Source organism: Pinus tabuliformis, chromosome 1_1 (genome assembly GCF_031772625.1).
Source record: "Pinus tabuliformis cultivar Carrire ecotype Pingquan chromosome 1_1, CPIR1, whole genome shotgun sequence".
In the NCBI taxonomy this organism is placed as follows: domain Eukaryota; kingdom Viridiplantae; phylum Streptophyta; class Pinopsida; order Pinales; family Pinaceae; genus Pinus; species Pinus tabuliformis.
Window position 1 is genome coordinate 594,680,877 of NC_142297.1, and position 16,350 is coordinate 594,697,226.

A 16,350-nucleotide genomic window follows, 5' to 3' on the forward strand; every position below is an offset into this window, starting at 1 on the left:
AAACCCAAATCTGTAAGCCATTCTAAGAGTAATTCCCCTCCAAATCCCCTCTGCTTCTCAATCCCATGCTGGTCTCCAGCCACAACCAAGAAGAAGGAGAATCAACACCACTGCTCAATCCCATCATATCCCAGAACAGCTAAGTCTTGAATCTCCTGAAGTCCTGTCTTAATCCATAAACTTCAGAGCTTCTCGATCTCACCACAGAAATCTGAGATATCAGAAAGCAGTGCGACTTCGCAGTTCAACCTCACTCATCCTCTTACCAGACTTCAGAGCGAAAAACTTGGCATTGAAACCACTGAGTTTCCTTTACCCAAAGGAAAAAGTCAAAGAAAAATACTGAAGGATCTGATACTGGGGATTTTTCTTCCACATCCTCATTTTCATCTCCTCATCTGCAAAGTCAACCACCACTCCTCCATTACATATTGTTGTTCACCAGGGAACAGAGCCTCATATCCCAATCTATTCACTCCTCATCTTCAACCCTCTCCAACACATCCGGAATCACAGCAGTAGTCCCAACCACTGTTGCCATTATAATGTCAGATCCATGGACTAGGCAGGAGCAGTCAACATGCTGGACCATTGCATGATCTACCCAATGACCTGAAAAATGGCTGCCTAAATTCAATCCAGACGATGGGATCCAGGCTGAAGAACACATCAACAACTTCATGTTAGCAGTTAACCTAAAAGGAGTGACAGAGCAAGATGTCATAGTAAGACTTTTCCCTTACACTTTACAAGGATCAGCAGGATCCTGGTATTTTTCCTTACCCTCTGGTTCGATTACCAGTTGGAATACATGCCAAGAGCAGTTTCTCACCAAATATGGAGACGATAGGTCCTTAGCAACTTTAATAAATGACCTCTCCAATTTGAGAATAGAGCACAGGGAACCAATAAAGGAGTTTAATGCCAAATTTAATAAACTACTGAATAAAATCCCTACCGCTTCTAAACCAAGTGAACAAATCCGAAGCGAATGGTACATCACTGCCCTACCTGCCAACATAGCTATCTTTGTTGACAGGGCTGGCAAACCTACGTTAGCTAAAAATATGAAAGAAGCACTTGCCGTTGAAAAGCGCATCAATGCTCTTGAAAAGAAAGCTGCTCTAGAAGATAGAAAAGCTAAAAAAGTCTCGTTTAAAGAAGATTCCAAGAAGAAAACCCCGAAGGAACCATATGACATGGAAGTTTACAAAGGTCCTTAAAACATTGTCCAATGAAATGGTTGAGATTAAAAAGCAGGTGGCCGAAACTTCAAGCAAAAGACCATTTAGGACTTTTAAGAAAACTGAATCAAAGCCACCTAATGTTATATCTAACGCTGATTCGGACCAAGAAGAAGAGGAAGAGGAAACACCTTCACAGACCGATGATGAAGAAGAAGTAGCTGAATGCCACGGAATGTGGGATTTTATACTCCCAAACTCTGATATGGAGAATGAAGAAGAAGCCTTTCCGGTTACTACAAGAAGTAAAAGCACTCCTGAACCCGCCCAGGCAACTTCAAAGAAGAGGAGCGTAGGCGCTACTACAGCAAAGGAAAAAGTTCCCCCTAAGAAGTCACCTGTAGTAGCCCCCCAAAACCAGCCTTCAACTTCTAGTTCTCCTTCAACATCCAAGACATTAGTGATATCTGACTCAATGGAGTATAATATTGTTGATGATATGAAGAAAACTAAGGCAAATATAACTATGTTTGAGCTTAGCAAATTAAAACATCAACAAAAATTACTTCTCAAAGAATTAAATGTTGTTCCCTCTACTCCCCTTCCCAGTACAAGAGCTGCCAACGATCAATGCCAGCCTCCTGCAGGTATGGTTGAAGCTACCGATTCAGTTTTAATTGGAGATAAATCAAATTCTCACACTCCACCCTTCCTGCTGACGTACGAGATTTATAATAGAAACCTGCACAACTGTTTAATTGATTTAGGGGCTTCATCTAATATAATGCCAGCTTCAGTTTGTTCTAAGCTGAACATTGAACCCCAGAAGTCTGCAATTCATATTGTACAGTTGGATAGAACTAAAGTGCAGGTTGTGGGAGAAATTAATTCTGTAACCATCAGGTTGTCAGCCGACCCCAGAATTGTCCAGAGAATTGACATCTTAATCGTTGACATACCCGAATTTTATGGTTTAATATTGAGCAGAGATTGGTCCGAAAAATTGCATGGGTATATTTCTACAGATTGGTCACACATGTGGCTTCCCTACAAGGGAAAGCCAAATCAGATAAGGATCGATCGTGAGAAGCATATGACCCACACAGTTACTGAATTCGAGCAAGAAAACCAACCTGTGGCATTCAACAACAACATTTTGGGGAACTATTCGGCAGAATCATTCTTTGGCAACTTTGTTGCCCAACCATCTCCTTTTTCAGTCAATCATTTTACATCTCAAATAGAAAATTTCTCACAAACTGATAGGTCCAGATGTTTTAATGATGCTGAGGAAAATGTAGATACTTTTGTTAATATTCCTTTATTTTGGTCTCTGTATTTTGATGGCTCTAAGTCCCCTGAAGGTTCAGGAGCTGGATGTGTATTGGTTAGTCCGCAAGGAGAAAAGACAATGTTGTCTTGTAGGTTAGAGTTTGAGTGCACTAATAATACAGCCGAATATGAGGCTTTAATCCAAGGATTATACAAAGCAATCGGCCTGGAGGTGCGATATCTAAAGGTATTCGGCGATTCGGAAATCATTGTCAAACAGGTTAGAAATGCAATTCATTGCCTTTCGACTCACCTTAAACATTACCAATCGCTCGTTCAAGAGCTCACCTCACACTTTTTGGCATTCAACATTTCTTCTATACCTCGATCTCAAAATTCAGCCGCAGATTTACTAGCCAATGTAGCTTCAAAGCTTCTACCTTCTGAAGACTACAGCCTTGATAGATTTTCTGTAGAATTACTTTTCAGACCCTCAATTCCTGACAATGTCACTAATTGGAGAGTATTTAATCATGATGATGATATTTTGCAATTTTTAACTTCTGAGAATTCTTATGATAAGCAAGTTATTGAGGAAGATGATCATGATTCCCAGATGAAAGAAGTGCTCAAAGAAAATTCGATCCCTAAGCCAGTAGTAAAACTAGAAGATCTTTATGATATCAAAGACAGGTTTAAACCTGTAATTAATACAAAGCTTCAGAGTTCTACCCTTAGGTTTGAATTAATAAATCTAGGAACAAATGAGTCTCCTCAAAACATCAATTTAGGAACAGGTCTATCTCAGAAGGAAAAGGAAGCATTTATTAAATTGTTAAGAAAGAACAAACAGGTTTTTGCATGGAAATATGATGACTTAAAGACATATGATACATCTATTATCCAGCATACCATTCCTATGCTTCCTGATCAGAAACCGATTCAGCAAAAATTAAGAAAAATACACCCAAATTTGGAGAGCCAGATTAAGTCGGAGCTTAATAAGCTCTTGAAAGCCAAAATTATTTTTCCGGTCCGACATTCAAACTGGGTCTCTAATATGGTGCCAGTCAGAAAGAAAAATGGCGACATTCGAATTTGTATTGATTTCAGGAATTTAAACAAAGCGAGCTTAAAAGACAACTTCCCATTGCCTACTATGGAGCAAATTCTTCAATCGGTGGCAGGTTCTGAATTGATGTCTTTTCTAGACGGTTTTTCAGGGTACAATCAAGTTCTGGTACATCCTGATGACCAGCTTAAAACTACATTCAGAACAAAATGGGGGACCTATGCATATCAGAAGATGCCTTTTGGTCTTATAAATGCCGGAGCGACATTTCAGAGAGCTATGGACATGGCCTTCAGAGGGTTAATTAATCGATCAGTAGTCATCTATCTAGACGATATTACTGTGTATTCTAAGAAGAGAGATAATCATTTGCACGACTTAAATCAGATCTTTCAGCGATGCAAAAGATATGGTATTTCTCTAAACCCAAAAAAGTCCTTCTTTGCTCTAGACCAAGGAAAACTCTTAGGCTTTATAGTATCCAAAGATGGCATTTATATTGATCTTGATCGGATTAATGAAATTTCTGAAATCCCTTTCCCACATAACAAAAAATCAATGCAGTCATTTTTGGGTCAGATTAATTTTGTCAAACGATTTGTTCCAGATTTTTCGCAGATTGTATTACCACTTCAGACAATGATCAAGAAGAATTCAGTTTTCAAATGGGGATCAGAAGAAAAGCAAGCTTTTGATGTTATCAAACAGTCAATAATCAATGCCCCAGCCTTGAATACTCCAAATTTTTCTAATCATTTTACATTATATACTATTGCATCCAACACTTCATATGCCACAGTACTCACACAACTGAATGATAACAACTTAGAAGCACCCATATCATTTTTCAGTTCAAATCTTCAAGGTGCCGAATTGAATTATTCTGATGGGGAGAAACAAGCCTTTGCTGTGTTCAAAGCAGTCAAACATTATAGACCCTTCCTTTTGAAAACCCACACGAAAGTTATAGTTCCTTTCCCAGCGGTAAGACAACTATTAATTCAGAAAGAATTGGGTGAAAAAAGAGCCAATTGGGTTACAGCGCTTCAAGAATATGATTTAGAAATAAAGCCAGCAAAGATTGTTAGGGGCCAAGGTTTTTGCAGGATATTGGCAGGAGCATCAAACATTCATGAATCAAGCGATGAGGATCAGATTGAATCCATCAATCAGATAAGTGTCACTGATTCTGAATCTCAATATGCTGATTTGATATTTTATTTGAAGAACGGTTATGCTCCTCCAAATTTATCTTACAAAAATAAAAGGGCCATTAGGTTAAAAGCTAAGAATTTCACTCTCATTGATGATCTGTTGTTTAAACAAAATTATGATTCTATCCTATTAAGATGTCTTGAGAAACCTGAAGCCCAAAAGGTTTTGCAAGAGCTACACGATGGACCAGCTGGGGGACATTTTGGAGCTGACACAACAGCTCATAAGATTATTCATGCTGGATATTATTGGCCTACTCTATTTAGAGATTGCCATGAGTACGTAAGAAAATGCCTTAATTGCCAAACATCTGGTGGAAGACAACGAAAATCAGCTTTCCCTCTGCAACCTGTCAACATTGAACAGCCATTCGAACAATGGGGATTAGATATCATCGGGGAAATTACTCCACCATCTTCCAAACAACATAGGTATATCCTTACCGCTACTGATTATTTTACTAAATGGGTAGAGGCTATTCCTTTGAAGGCGGCAAACGCAGAGGCAATCATCGAGTTCATTGATCAGTTCATCATTACCAAGTTTGGTGTTCCAAACGCTCTTGTTTTTTATAATGCTTCCTATTTCTCAGGAAACGCTATGTATGATTTTGCTATTAAAAGGGGGTTTAAAATGAAATATTCTTCCAATTATTATCCCCAGGGAAACGGTTTAGCCGAATCTACTAATAAGAATCTCATCAAAATCATTAAGCGAACTGTTGAACAGAATCATAGAAACTGGCATAAATCTTTGGTCTTTGCATTACGGGCTGATAGAATAACACAAAAGGCTTCTATAGGGACCTCTCCTTTCAATCTGGTATATGGAAAGGAAGCTGTGTTGCCTACAAATCTTGTTCTTCCATCTTTAGCCCTAGTACAGTTCATTCAAGAGACTCCGTCTTCTTCTATCCAACTTAGACATGACCAAATTCTCAAATTAGAAGAAGAGAGGGAAAAAGCCAGAATCACTCATGCCAAACATCAACAAATCATCAAAGCATCCTTCGACTCAGCATCATCCGGTTCCAAACAACTTCAAGTTGGTGACTTAGTTCTCAAATGGGACAAGGCCCATGAGGATAAAGGTAAGCATACCAAATTTCAGAAAATGTGGCTTGGACCATTTCAGATCTGTGAAAAGATAGGCCATTCAACTTTTATATTGCAAGACTTATCAGGGTTGAGAGATTCTCTCCCCGTCAATGGCCTGATCCTGAAGAAATTCTTTAATTGAGAAGGTAACCCCTTCTCCTTTTGTAGATTTGCGTAGTTTGTAGGATTGGTAGGAAATAAAATTGTAGAGTATCTCCATTGACCTTTTGTTGTGTTTGACGAAGCTGTCTCACAAAAATAATATAAATATTTGTTTTTAGATAATAGAACCCTCAATCAAAAGAAATAGTTTCTAGGAAATTAGATATCCTTGTGTTCTAAAACTATAATCTAAATTTTGAAGACTCCTCTCAAGAGGTAAGAGTTCTGAATCATTTTCTGTTTCCAAAACTAGTCTCCAAAGGTTATCTGTTAAAAGATAGAGGCTAACCCATTTTCAGTATCTTCAACTCTTCACCTGTCATCCACCTACTCTTAAGGAGAAAATTGTTCACCCCATTCACTAAAGGTTATGATTACTCAGAGTGTAATTCTAAAATATAAAAGATTAAAGATAAGAGGTCTTATCACAAGCCTGCTTACCATGTTCATAGGGAAATAGGTTAACTGACATTACCAATACTGCCTACCAAAACAGGGTAATGGCTTGAAATTTCAAGACAAGGGGTCTCATCACGAGCCAGCTTGATCAGTTAAATTATTACCAGTGAATGGCATTGTCATAAACTGGCTACCAAACCAGGACAATGGCTTTTTATCTTATTTATTACAAAGAAAAACAGATGAAAAATAAAATATGAAAACATTTTATGGATTCATTCTGTTAATCACACTCTTATGTGAATGGAAAAGTGGACAATACTATGGTTAAAAGGTATCCCTGTCGAGACTATAAACGTTTGCTGGCAACAGAGGCTCTACCTATGACAAAGGGGTTAATTATAAAAGCTGATGTGGGAAAGTTTTCTATTTTATCACTATGAACCAATAAAGACTTGTTTTTGAAACTTATTATGTATTTGGTTTCTTGAAACTAAATGGGACGAAGTTAACAAAATGGAGTTCACTTTAGTCAGAACACATGAATAGCTAGTTATATTAGAAATTTCTCCTTCTGATTGAGTTTCTATTTATGAAAAGCTTGAGTGTTTATGTTAATTTCAGAGATAACTGGTTCTACCAACGAATCGCCAATTGTTGTGCCCTACAACAACCCCCCATTTCGTATCATCTCTATTCATAACAATCAATTATATGAAATGGGTCCCTTTTAAAAAATTAATTGGTATCAATGAATTTGTTCGAAAAAGGTATGATAATCAAATGTCTTTGTGAATTAAAGCCTTTTTCGAATAACAATGTTTCCAAAATAAAACAATCTTTGGTTATTGCGATAAAGCGATCGCATATCGCAATACCAAAAGAGACGCATTTAAATGGCACTTTGGTCTTTGCCGATGCGATATCGCTATCGGCGATCGGCGGTATTCAATGCATACACAAAAAAAAAAAAAGCACATATCTTATACCCCGATGCGACGCTATATCGGCGATCGGCTATCGGCACTGCCTCTTGTGGGAAAACGCTTTAAGTTTTAAACCCCGACCCGATGTGATATCGCTATCGGCCGTCGGCAGTATCCCATGCACTCTCATAAGGCACTCACGTCTTTCCCCGATGCGATGCGATATCGCTATCGGAAGTCGGCAAATCTCTTAATATGCATCTGGTAATGTGTTCACACGCTAGCCCGATGCAATATCGCTATCGGCATTCGCTGGGACTACTTTCAAACGATAATGTAACTCTTTCCCCGATGCGATGCGACATTGTTCATCGGTAATCGGCATTTTCAAAAAGTGATTGCTTTAAGCCTTAAAGTTATATCTAAATCTGGTTGATAAAGCGCAGATTTCAAGATGTCGTTAAAGCAAGGATAAGGTAATGCATGCGTATTTAATAACTTTGCCCCTTCGTTTAAACGAATACTTGCGTCTAAGGCATTATCATATATGTTGCACGCGTTAGGAGGTCATTCAACCGAATAACAGTGTAATGGTCATTTAATGAGTAGCAGGCCTTAAAAACACCATTAATGCATATGCGATCTCTTACCAGTGATTGGATCCGCAGCCACTTCTTGAAAATTAATATCGCCACGCTTCAAGTGATATATATCTTTCACATTATGCTTTGTCTTCATTATTTCTCGTGTTACGATTTCTCTTGCATTTGTGTAGAGTTCGTTTGTGGAGAAAAGCCTGAATATGATGGGGAAGAAAAATAAGAGGAGCTATGGTTCCACTACAACACCTGTTGCAGGTCAAGCTGCTACAATTTCGAAGAAAGGCCTAATCTCGGACACTACGTGCGCTGGTCTTGCTAGGACCACATGGCAGGGCACATATAATCTGTTGGAGGCCGAGCAACCACAAGTGACAGTGAGAACGGCTAGTGTTGATGTACTAAGGAAGTCTGATGCAACGCTCAAAGACTTGGCCGACTCCTTTTTACACAGAATAGCGGCCAGAGAGCAGGTGCTCCCTTACACAGATGTGGTGCGCTGGGCAATTGAAGAAATCCCTATCACTGATAGAACTTTCCATACAAGGGACGGAAGGATTTTCGGGTCATTCAAGCCTGATGACCTGAGGCGAATGTATCATCTGCCTGAACCGGAGCTAGTCTACAACAGAGCCTTCCTTGAGAAATTCGCAAAAGAAAATGAATCACCATCCGAACCCCTCCGAGATTGGAGGCAGAACCCAGCCAAGCACAAGCATGAAAGTTTGGGTAAGTACTCCAACGTTTCTTTGGCTTCTCCCTATTGCTATGCGGGGATTATGATGTGTAGATTGTGGGGATTACATGACTCCGTTAATATTGAGATTGACATGGTTCCCTTAATGGAAGCGGCTATCAATAGTATAATTATGGATTGGGCCACTATTCTTTCTGATAAGTTGGTCGTAGCAGTTCGTGAATTTAGACACAAAACTAAAGTCACCGAAAGGAAAATCCCGCCATTTTATTATACCGCTTACATTATGGATACCCTGTGTTTTAATTCTGAGTTTCCTGTCCTCGGTTGGAGATGGACCACCCAAGATCCAACACCCATTCATTTATACCATCAGAAATTGTGGAAGTCCTATCACAAGGATCATTTGTACCAAATTTGTAATGGTTTCATGCTGCCCATTTACTATTCTATCTATGACAAACCCATTCCCAGAATTTCCTATGAAGCTTCTTTTGACTTACCAGCCATAGCGAGTTGGTTCGGGGAAGAGTATTTCACCTATATCAGAGTTTTTGGGAGTAAGGCTAGGCCACATGTCCTCCCTTTGTATATCCCAAACAAGCTGTTAGCCCGGGAAATCTGCTACCAGATTATGGCTAAGAGTGTCACACAAACTCTCAAAGAGGAGAAGAAGAAAGGTTGGCCCCCTTTTCCTTTAAGAATTGGGGTTTTTACTTTGCTTAATTACAAGCATGCGGAAAAAGAAGCGACAAAAATCCAAACTTTATCCCTGGCCACTATCCCAAACAGACTCTATGATCCAAAGCAAAATGCCTACTTTGCCCTTGAACAAGCAAAATTAACAAAAATTGATCATCAAGAGGATATGTTTGATGACCTGTTCGCAGGTACCGAGTCAATAAGCCAAGCCAAACAGCTTGCCAAAATGAAATACAATGATGAGGCGTTGACTGAGTTTAATAAACTTAGGGAGGAGAGGTTGCAAACTCTGCCTCTAGATTTATTATCCACAACTCCAGCGTCTTCCTCAAGCGAGCCTGGTCGGCAACAGATACATCCACCTCCTGTTACAACTAAAGAACAAGATAAACAACAGGAGGAACGGCAGAAGAAGCTGCAGGCTGAGAAGCAAAGAAAAGAGCAAGCAGAGAGGCAGAAAAAGGAGCAGATAGAAAGGCAGCAAAAGGCAAAGAAGGAAGAAGAGCAAAGGAAGAAGAAGGAATAAGAGAAACTGAAGAAAGAACTAGCAGATAGGCAGAAAAAGGAATTGGAGGAGCAGCAGCGAAAAACACAAGAGGAGCAACAGCGAAAAGCACTTGAAGAGCAGCAGAAGTTAGAACAAGAAAAATAACGAAGCAAAGCCCATACAGAGCAACATAAGCAAACCTCCATCGATCCTGAATTGATTAAACAATGGAACCAATTCGATTCCATTATCATTGGTAACGAAGGCTCCAAAGACAAAGGCTCCTCTAAAACAAGCGATGCGCCTGATACCACTTCTTCTCAGGTTCTAGGAGGAACCAGCGACCCACCCATTTCACAGGATGTCGAGATAATCAATAAGGACCCTTCCGATCAAATTGTTCTCCAAGTGGAAGAAATTCCTCCCCTGGATATTTTCTACAGCCCAAAGCATAGAGCCGTTATCAAGCGCTCTAAGAAAAGACGAAGGCTTGATCAACCTTCTATCTTTCCTGAGCAAACAGTCACGGGAAATATGGTCTGGAAGGATGATTTGGATCCCTCCAATGATCTAACAAAGCTGTCGCAATTCGCGGGAGCTTATTCTGCAGCAACTATCGACAAAGCATCGGAGGTAAGTCTTCTGTTGAAGACTAAGGACCATTAAATATATGCATTACAGGCAGAGGTAATTGAAGCGAAAAACAAAGCAGCACAGGTGGAAGAGCAGTTGCTGGCTCAACAGCAAGAAAACAATTTGTTAACCCAGCAACTGCAAATTGAAAGACAAAGGATAGACCAAAGTGAAACTCAGAAGGCAAAAGAATTGTCGGAGGCATTGTCACAGTTGAAAGCATCAAATGAGCTGATGATGAAATCGAAAGATGAGCGAATAGCTCAACTATCAGCACAGCTCGAAGGTATCAAGAGCACACAGAATGTGAAAGTTTTCAGAGCAGAAGCAACCCAAATAAATGGCGCATTACTGTCTTAGATCAGACTTCTATGTCAACAACTTGCTAAGGCTGAGCCATTATGCGAAATATCTACAAAAGTGTGTGCGCAAATAGAGAAGGCCAGGAATGAGCTAGATCAGGCCGAAGAAGCCATATCCGATTATACTGAGTGGCAAGACACTGACGAAGGGAAAGCGGCGAATTTGTCCCGAATCCATGAAGCGTACAAGGACATCCTCTTCACGGAATGGAACACTCAGGTAATGAAAGCAGAAAGGGCGGCTTCCAGGTGTAAAATAATTGCCAGCAATATGATCAACCTAGTCAATGATACACTTTATTTGGCAAACATGATCTCCAAGTGCACACCTAGAAGCATAACAACAACAGGTATGCTTGAAGAATCAAGTTATCATGACTTGGAGGAACAGAGGAAGTTAATTACCGGAGTAAATACTTTAACCTCTGATGCATATTGGCTCTTTCTAATCAAGCCACATACTCAAAGGTCTGCTCTCAAGTGTTTAACAGATGCCCTCGGATGCTTGATCCCCGACATTCAAGATGCTACATATGATGCCCAGCTAACTTCGCGTCTCAACACTCCACCAGAAGTAGAGCCAATGCTGGCGATATGTCAGCTTAGGAGTAAAGGCAAAGAACCCACCGAATGAAGCATTGCTGCCAACTGCCAGATTGCCAAGAAAGATGGAACAAACATTTATTGATGCCAATTTAATAACTTTTCAGTTGTTTAGATATTTAGATTAGTATAGTATTTATAGACCCTTTCATTGTTTTGGAAAGGGTCGTAAAATTTTGTAACAGACTTAAAAGCTGAAGTTTGCACTACTGTGCTTTAGCCTATATTCTTTTGTGAAATTCGACCAATAGTTCTTAATTTAACGAGAAGGCTGTTATATTCAATTGTGCACTATTGTCTCTTGTTTGGAATGCTTTCTGGTTTGAAGGAAGAACTGCGACATAGCGATTGATACACTGGATTGTTGAGCAGCTTACATGGTACTTTTATCTGCATCTGCATTCTTTCTTTTTATATGAATTGCTGTGTTATTATCTTTGCTATTGTTGAATACATGTATGCGATATAACAGCAAATCTTCATTTCATTTCACTATTGAATGTTTTGTGATTTGTTATCTCTTTTAATCATGCTTGTGTCAATAATATAAATGAATAAGTGTAGTAATTCGCTATTATCGCTCTACATAACTAATTATGTAGAGCAATCTTAAATGATTTAAACCTCTATGCTTTAGTGTTAGAGTCATCTATATGCCTGCCTTAAAGCATAGATTATCAAACGCTACGCTTTGAAAGATTGATAAGACCCCGGGATAGATTTTAGTTGTTATATTCTTGCTAATAGTTTAAGTCCATCGCTTACCGCTAGCTTAATTCAGAAGTCACTCATCCATCCCATTTATCTATATTTCTGGGAAACTGGTCCCATTATCCCCAGTCGGAGCCACTATTCCAAACGGAAAAGGAGCTGCACTAAGGTCCGGACCGGGTGGTTTCCCCAATGTTGTTGCAACGATTTTCGGGGCATCAACATTTTTGGCGCTAGAAGGAGGGCCATCGACTGTGAATGGCAAGCAAACCCAAATCTGTAAGCCATTCTAAGAGTAATTCTCCCTCCAAATCCCCTCCTGCTTCTCAATCCCATGCTGGTTCTCCAGCACACAATCGAGAAGAAGGAGAATCAACCACCACTGCTCAATCCCATCATATCCCAGAACAGCTAAGTCTTGAATCTCCTGAAGTCCAGTCTCTAATCCATAAACTTCAGAGCTTCTCGATCTCACCACAGAAATCTGAGATATCAGAAAGCAGTGCGACTTCGCAGTTCAACCTCACTCATCCTCTTACCAGACTTCAGAGCGAAAAACTTGGCATTGAACCCACTGAGTTTCCTTTACCCAAAAGGAAAAAGTCAAAGAAAAATACTGAAGGATCTGATACTGGGGATTTTTCTTCCACATCCTCCATTTCATCTCCTCATCTGCAAAGTCAACCACCCACTCCTCCATTACATATTGTTGTTCACCAGGGAACAGAAGCCTCAATATCCCAATCTATTCACTCCTCATCTTCAACCCTCTCCAACACATCCGGAATCCCAGCAGTAGTCTCAACCACTGTTGCCATTATAATGGCAGATCCATGGACTAGGCCAGGAGCAGTCAACATGCCTGGACCATTGCATGATCTACCCAATGACCCCGAAAAATGGCTCCCTAAATTCAATCCAGACGATGGGATCCAGGCTGAAGAACACATCAACAACTTCATGTTAGCAGTTAACCTAAAAGGAGTGACAGAGCAAGATGTCGTAGTAAGACTTTTCCCTTACACTTTACAAGGATCAGCAGGATCCTGGTATTTTTCCTTACCCTCTGGTTCGATTACCAGTTGGAATACATGCCACGAGCAGTTTCTCACCAAATATGGAGACGATAGGTCCTTAGCAACTTTAATAAATGACCTCTCCAATTTGAGAATAGAGCACAGGGAACCAATAAAGGAGTTTAATGCCAGATTTAATAAACTACTGAATAAAATCCCTACCGCTTCTAAACCAAGTGAACAAATCCGAAGCGAATGGTACATCACTGCCCTACCTGCCAACATAGCTATCTTTGTTGACAGGGCTGGCAAACCTACGTTAGCTGAAAATATGAAAGAAGCACTTGCCGTTGAAAAGCGCATTAATGCTCTTGAAAAGAAAGCTGCTCTAGAAGATAGAAAAGCTAAAAAAGTCTCGTTTAAAGAAGATTCCAAGAAGAAAACCCCGAAGGACCCATATGACATGGAAGGTTTACAAAAGGTCCTTAAAACATTGTCCAATGAAATGGTTGAGATTAAAAAGCAGGTGGCCGAAACTTCAAGCAAAAGACCATTTAGGACTTTTAAGAAAACCGAATCAAAGCCACCTAATGTTATATCTAACGCTGATTCGGACCAAGAAGAAGAGGAAGAGGAAACACCTTCACAGACCGATGATGAAGAAGAAGTAGCTGAATGCCACGAAATGTGGGATTTTATACTCCCAAACTCTGATATGGAGAATGAAGAAGAAGCCTTTCCGGTTACTACAAGAAGTAAAAGCACTCCTGAACCCGCCCAGGCAACTTCAAAGAAGAGGAGCGCAGGCGCTACTACAGCAAAGGAAAAAGTTCCCCCTAAGAAGTCGCCTGTAGTAGCCCCCCAAAACCAGCCTTCAACTTCTAATTCTCCTTCAACATCCAAGACATTAGTGATATCTGACTCAATGGAGTATAATATTGTTGATGATATGAAGAAAACTAAGGCAAATATAACTATGTTTGAGCTTAGCAAATTAAAACATCAACAAAAATTACTTCTCAAAGAATTAAATGCTGTTCCCTCTACTCCCCTTCCCAGTACAAGAGCTGCCAACGATCAATGCCAGCCTCCTGCAGGTATGGTTGAAGCTACCGATTCAGTTTTAATTGGAGATAAATCAAATTCTCACACTCCACCCTTCCTGCTGACGTACGAGATTTATAATAGAAACCTGCACAACTGTTTAATTGATTTAGGGGCTTCATCTAATATAATGCCAGCTTCAGTTTGTTCTAAGCTGAACATTGAACCCCAGAAGTCTGCAATTCATATTGTACAGTTGGATAGAACTAAAGTGCAGGTTGTGGGAGAAATTAATTCTGTAACCATCAGGTTGTCAGCCGACCCCAGAATTGTCCAGAGAATTGACATCTTAATCGTTGACATACCGAATTTTATGGTTTAATATTGAGCAGAGATTGGTCCGAAAAATTGCATGGGTATATTTCTATAGATTGGTCACACATGTGGCTTCCCTACAAGGGAAAGCCAAATCAGATAAGGATCGATCGTGAGAAGCATATGACCCACACAGTTACTGAATTCGAGCAAGAAAACCAACCTGTGGCATTCAACAACAACATTTTGGGGAACTATTCGGCAGAATCATTCTTTGGCAACTTTGTTGCCCAACCATCTCCTTTTTTAGTCAATCATTTTACATCTCAAATAGAAAATTTCTCACAAACTGATAGGTCCAGATGTTTTAATGATGCTGAGGAAAATGTAGATACTTTTGTTAATATTCCTTTATTTTGGTCTCTGTATTTTGATGGCTCTAAGTCCCCTGAAGGTTCAGGAGCTGGATGTGTATTGGTTAGTCCGCAAGGAGAAAAGACAATGTTGTCTTGTAGGTTAGAGTTTGAGTGCACTAATAATACAGCCGAATATGAGGCTTTAATCCAAGGATTATACAAAGCAATCGGCCTGGAGGTGCGATATCTAAAGGTATTCGGCGATTCGGAAATCATTGTCAAACAGGTTAGAAATGCAATTCATTGCCTTTCGACTCACCTTAAACATTACCAATCGCTCGTTCAATAGCTCACCTCACACTTTTTGGCATTCAACATTTCTTCTATACCTCGATCTCAAAATTCAGCCGCAGATTTACTAGCCAATGTAGCTTCAAAGCTTCTACCTTCTGAAGACTACAGCCTTGACAGATTTTCTGTAGAATTCCTTTTCAGACCCTCAATTCCTGACAATGTCACTAATTGGAGAGTATTTAATCATGATGATGATATTTTGCAATTTTTAACTTCTGAGAATTCTTATGATAAGCAAGTTATTGAGGAAGATGATCATGATTCCCAAATGAAAGAAGTGCCCAAAGAAAATTCGATCCCTAAGCCAGTAGTAAAACTAGAAGATCTTTATGATATCAAAGACAGGTTTAAACCTGTAATTAATACAAAGCTTCAGAGTTCTACCCTTAGGTTTGAATTAATAAATCTAGGAACAAATGAGTCTCCTCAAAACATCAATTTAGGAACAGGTCTATCTCAGAAGGAAAAGGAAGCATTTATTAAATTGTTAAGAAAGAACAAACAGGTTTTTGCATGGAAATATGATGACTTAAAGACATATGATACATCTATTATCCAGCATACCATTCCTATGCTTCCTGATCAGAAACCGATTCAGCAAAAATTAAGAAAAATACACCCAAATTTGGAGAGCCAGATTAAGTCGGAGCTTAATAAGCTCTTGAAAGCCAAAATTATTTTTCCGGTCCGACATTCAAACTGGGTCTCTAATATGGTGCCAGTCAGAAAGAAAAATGGCGACATTCAAATTTGTATTGATTTCAGGAATTTAAACAAAGCGAGCTTAAAAGACAACTTCCCATTGCCTACTATGGAGCAAATTCTTCAATCGGTGGCAGGTTCTGAATTGATGTCTTTTCTAGACGGTTTTTCAAGGTACAATCAAGTTCTGGTACATCCTGATGACCAGCTTAAAACTACATTCAGAACAAAATGGGGGACCTATGCATATCAGAAGATGCCTTTTGGTCTTATAAATGTCGGAGCGACATTTCAGAGAGCTATGGACATGGCCTTCAGAGGGTTAATTAATCGATCAGTAGTCGTCTATCTAGACGATATTACTGTGTATTCTAAGAAGAGAGATAATCATTTGCACGACTTAAATCAGATCTTTCAGCGATGCAAAAGATATGGTATTTCT